Here is a 6,000-nt window from a genome sequence, read left to right as displayed (position 1 = left end):
CACTAAAATCAAAGTTCTACTTTTGAGCCCCGAAGTTGTTTCTTAACAAGAATAGCAGAAATTTTATTTTGTCCAGGTGAAATGTTCCTTATACACTTTTACGCAATTCTTTTTGTTTTTAATGGATGGTATATTCATGTTCCATGCTTTCTCTTTCTTTTAGAATTCTAGGACTATTCATTAGTGTTACTTTCAGTTTTTTTCCTGGAAGCATCTTCTAAGAGAGGCTTTACTGCCACTAGGCAAATTAGTTTGAAAAATTAGTGTTCAATTATCTTCATAAAATACCTGCATATTTGATCCAAATCGCCAATATAAGTCATCAGTTTATCTATAGCATGCGCAAACTGCTACCCCAAATTTATCTGCTTGAATTTCTTTGCTATGAAGCTAGCATGTCAAAAAATATATTGAATCAAATATTGGGGCCGTGCTCAGCATCGGCAACCCATATCTAGTGAAAAGAAGAAAAGGGTTGAGTGGAAGGGAGGACTAGGCAGTACGGGTGTTCGTCGGTCGGTACGATACGGTATTTAGAAATTTCGTTTCGGTATTTTCGGTATTCAATTTCGTAAAATACTATACCAATAACGTACCTAATTAAAGTTGGTATGGTTCGGTTTTCTCCTTTCGGTTTCAGTTTATTCGGTTCGATAATTTCGGTTTATTCAGTTTGAATACTAACTAGTGCATAGAGTCATAGACGGTAATATTCTTAATTAAAATACTCAAAAGTACAAAATTAAAAATGTTATGTTGACAAAAGTTTTGTCCAAAACTAACAAATACCAACCTAGAGAGAGAAAACTTAGAGAAATGTCTTGTTACTTGCTTAGAAAGACTTCGGCCTTAGAGAGAGAAAACTTAGAGAAATAGATTTCGGCCTTCGTACGATTGATCGAGGTCGAAACATAATGGATCGAAGAAACGTAATATCGTTATGGGTTCCGAAGATGGTATAAACGAGATTCATATTTCAGGTATAGGTCGAACACCGAGTTCGAAGTCACTATCGAGCTTGAGTCCAAATCGAACTATGATGAGATGATTTCGAGCTTAAGGGGCAGAGGCCAACCGATACCGAGCCCGAGTCATCACCTGATTCCGAGTCCACATCAAGCTCTAGAAGCAATACCGACCAGCATCGAGGCCGATCGAGCTCGAGCTCACAGACAAGAGCCGTTGCAAACACACTAGAGGAGAGAATCTCGGCAGAAATTAGGGAAAAGCTGATTTATCATAGGTTCTTCACTAGGCATTTTTAATTATATCTAAAGTAGGATTCTCCACTATAAAGAGGATGTTATATTTCTGTAGAGGACATTTTTTTTGTTTACATTGTAATTCAAGCACCATATTCTCTTATATTCAAGAGTTACTCTTTTAAGCTTCATAAATTGATTCATCTTGCATAATTCTAAAAATTATCTTATTTACAACCTTGTTTATTTTGCATTCTTTGCAATCCATATTTGATATTTCTATTTATCCTTATAATTTATATTAATCTATATCACATATCCTTAGAACTACGTACAAATTCAACTCCATCCGTTTTTCGGGTAAACAGTTTGGCGCCCACCGTGGGGCTAAGGATAATAGTGGTTATTTGATACGAATCTGCAAAAACATATCGTTTTGCGCTTGTTTTCGAAAGTATCTCGGATTTCGAATTAGCAGCGACTAACTACCAATCAAATGGCCTTACCTATCGACAACGAAGCTAGTCTTCAAGATGAGAACAACAACTTGACACCCAGTACCGAAAGACCACTTGTCAACGCTGTTGGAGCTCGAATCGGAGTGCCGATAGATATCAATTCTCATGTGTCCATTAAGGCGAACATACATTCTTAACCTGAAAATAGCATTTATGGTGGCACTCGGTCTGCAGCTCGAGACACCCATAACATTGAGGAAAACGACATCAGCTTGCATATAATTTTTGAAATGTTGCAAGCCCAACAGGTAGCGATAGCTCAGTTGCAGAGCCAAACCTAGCTACCAAGTAGGCCTGAGCCCAGTCCACCCCAAGAAATTGCCCACAGAATGAAGCCATAGTGAGGTCAAATGAGCAAGAATCAGGGACTACTCCCGAAATCACTAAAATACTCGAGGAGCTCACAAAGCGAGTCGAAGCCAACGATAAAAAAATAGAAACATATAATTCCAGGGTCGATCAGATCCCGGGGGATCCACCAATGATAAAAGGGTTGGATTCCAAAATATTCGTGCAAAAGCCTTTTCCCTCGAGCGCAGCCCCAAAACCAATCCCTAAAATATTCTGTATGCTCGAAATTCCCAAACATAACGGAACGACCGATCCTAACGAACACGTCACCTCTTACACGTGCGCCATCAAGGGTAATGATTTGGAGGATAATGAAATCGAATCTGTGTTGTTGAAAAAGTTCAGAGAGACCCTCTCGAAGGGAGCAATGATTTGGTATCACAACCTACCACCGAATTCGATCGACTCATTTGCATGTTAGCAGATTCTTTCATAAAGGCACATGCCGGGGCCATAAAGTTCGCAACAAGGAAATCAGACCTTTTCAAGGTAAGACAAAAGGACAACGAGATGCTAAGGGAGTTCGTATCTCGTTTTCAAATGGAACGAATGGATCTGCCACCAGTCATAGATGATTGGGCTGTTCAGGCTTTCATTGAGGGTTTGAACGAACAAAGTTCGACGGCATCACGACGAATGAAGCATAACCTAATAGAGTACCCAACTATCACTTGGGCCGACGTACACAATCGGTACAATCAAAAATTAGAGTCGAAGATGATCAGTTGGGGGGCTGAACCCGTTGCTCGGAGGGATATCAATCGAGAACAAGGTCCGGTCAGGGATCAATATCGACCATATAACGGAAACCACAGAATCAATGAATCGAGACGTAACCCCGGACAAATCAACAAAAAAAGTGATCGAGGTCAAGGGTCTCGGGTGCTAATGAACAGAAGTGGGTTCGACAGGCTTACCGGATCTAAAGAAGCGCCTCGATTATCAGAGTATAACTTCAGCATTGATGCATCCGCTATCGTGTCGGCTATCAGACGCATCAAAGACACTAAATGGCCTCGACCCATGCAGACAGATCCTGCCCAGAGAAATCCCAATCAAATGTGCGAATATCATGGCACCCATGGCCACAGAACGGAAGATTGCAGGCAACTAAGAGAGGAGGTAGCCCGGTTATTCAATAAAGGGCACCTTCAAGAATTTTTAAACGACAGGGCGAAGAACCATTTCAAAAACAGGGATTTCGGCAAGCAAAACGAATGAGAAAAACCACAGCACGCCATTCATATGATCATCGGCAGTGTCGATACCCCTCAAGGGTCGGTGCTAAAATGCACTAAGACATCGATTGTGAGAGAAAAGCGATCTCGAACTCAGGATTACGCACCCATAGGAACTTTGTCCTTCAATAATGAAGATGCAGAAGGAGTCATACAACCTCATAACGATGCACTGGTAATATCCGTACTTATGAATAAAACTAAAGTTAAGCGTGTGTTAATTGATCCAGGTAACTCGGCCAACATCATTAGATTGAAGGTCGTACAACAACTCGGTCTACATGACCAGATCGTACCCGCGACCCTGGTCCTAAACGAATTCAATATGGAATGTGAAACCACCAAAGGCGAGATAATTCTGTCGATAAACGTGGCCGGGACAATCCAGGAAATGAAGTTCCACGTAATCGAAGGCGACATGAGGTACAATGCCCTTTTTGGAAGGCCATGGATCCACAACATGATAGATGTACCTTCGACCCTACACCAGGTTCTTAAATTCCCAACATCGATGGGGGTCATAACAGTGTACGGAGAGCAACCGGCCGTAAGATAAATGTTTGATGTCGAGTAAGCAAATCCGATATCCTCACCTTCGCCAATAAAGGGATCGAACTCAAAAGGGGAACAAGATGCCAAATAGCAATCACAAACACCAACTTTAACCCAACCAGAAAATCAGAAGATCGATGAAGATGATGATCATAGGATTTCTCGATCCTTCGTGCTTTCCGATGATTCCGACGCTACCCAATCAATGATCGAAGAATTGGAGCAAGTCATATTAATCGAGCGTTGACCCGAACGAAAGGTATACCTGGGAATGGGATTAACCCCCGAACTCAGGAACAGACTTATTCAATTTCTTATCGATAACATGGATTGTTTTGCTTAGTCCCATTTAGATATAACAGGAATCCCACCGGATATAACACATCGGCTAAGCTTGGACCCTAGGTTCAGACCGGTGAAGCAAAAGAGAAGACCCCAGTCCGAGGTAAAGCACGCATTCATAAAGGACGAGGTAACCAAACTTCTCAAAATAGGGTCCATTCAGGAGGTGAAATATCCTGAATGGTTAGCCAATGTAGTTGTAGTGCCTAAAAGGGGGAACAAACTTAGAATGTGTATAGATTATAAGGATTTGAACAAAGCATGCCCTAAAGATTATTTTTCGCTGCCCAACATCGATCACATGATCGATGCCACAGCTGGCCACGAGATCCTTAATTTTCTCGATGCCTATTCCGTGTATAATCAAATCCAAATGAACCTAGAAGACTAGGAAAAGACTTCATTTGTCACCAAGTATGGGACATATTGTTATAATGTGATGCCCTTCGGGCTAAAAAATGCAGGAGCTACTTATCAACGCCTAGTAAATAAAATGTTCGAAGAACAAATAGGTAAATCAATGGAAGTTTATATTGATGACATACTAGTTAAGTCCCTACGTGCAGAGGACCATTTGACCCATTTGCAGGAAACATTCGAGATTTTAAGGAAATACAACATGAAGCTAAACCCCGAGAAGTGTGCTTTCGGGGTCAGTTCGGGCAAGTTCCTCGGCTTCATGGTGTCAAATCGGGGGATCGAGATTAACCCCGTTAAAATCAAGGCCATCGAAGACATCGCCATCGTGGACAGTAAAAGCCGTACAAAGGCTAACAGACGGATTGCAGCCTTAGGCCGATTCATTTCAAGGCCGTCAGATCGAAGTCACCAGTTTTTCTCTCTACTCAAAAAGAAGAACGATTTCGCTTGGACCCCGGAAGACCAACATGCATTAGAGGAATTAAAACGATATCTATCGAGTCCGCCACTTCTTCATACTCCAAAAATAGACGAAAAAATTTGCTAGTACTTGGCAGTATCGAAAATCGCGGTAAGCGGTGTCCTAGTTTGAGGAGAGTAAGGTACGCAATTTTCCGTTTATTATATAATTCAAACCTTAGGAGAAGCAGAAACTAGATATCCGCACCTAGAAAAATTGGCAGTTGCACTGATAAGTGCCTCTAGAAAGTTACGACCGTACTTTCAATGTTATCCCATATGCGTATTAACCACTTACCCACTTTGTAATATTTTGCACAAGCCCGAACTATCAGGCCGATTGGCCAAATGAGCTGTCGAACTCAGTGGGTACGATATCGAGTATCAACCCCGTACGACCATCAAGTCTCAAATTTTAGCGGACTTCGTGGTCGATTTCATGCCGACCCTCGTACTCGAAGTTGAAAAAGAACTCTTATTGAAATCGGGTACGTCATCAGGGGTATGGACCCTTTTTACGGACGGGGATTCGAACGTGAAGGGGTCCGGGCTAGGCATCATTTTAAAGCCACCCACGGGTAACACTATTAGGAAATCTATCAAAACTACTAGGTTGACTAACAACGAGGCCGAGTATGAGGCCATGATTGCAGGTCTCGAGCTTGCTAAAAGCTTGGGAGCAGAAATCATTGAAGCCAAGTGTGAGTCTTTGCTGGTGGTAAATCAAGTAAATAAAACCTTCGAAGTTCGAAAAGATAGGATGCAAAGTTATTTGGACAAACTGCAGGTCACTTTGCACCATTTCAAAGAATGGACTTTACAGCATATTCCACGAGAGCAAAACAGTGAGGTAGATGCACTTGTAAATTTGGGATCATCGATCGAGGAAGGCGAGATAAGCTCGGGGACTGTAGTTCA

This window comes from Nicotiana tabacum, chromosome 19 (assembly GCF_000715075.1).
Source record: "Nicotiana tabacum cultivar K326 chromosome 19, ASM71507v2, whole genome shotgun sequence".
Taxonomy (NCBI): Eukaryota; Viridiplantae; Streptophyta; class Magnoliopsida; order Solanales; family Solanaceae; genus Nicotiana; species Nicotiana tabacum.
This window is presented reverse-complemented; position numbering follows the sequence as displayed.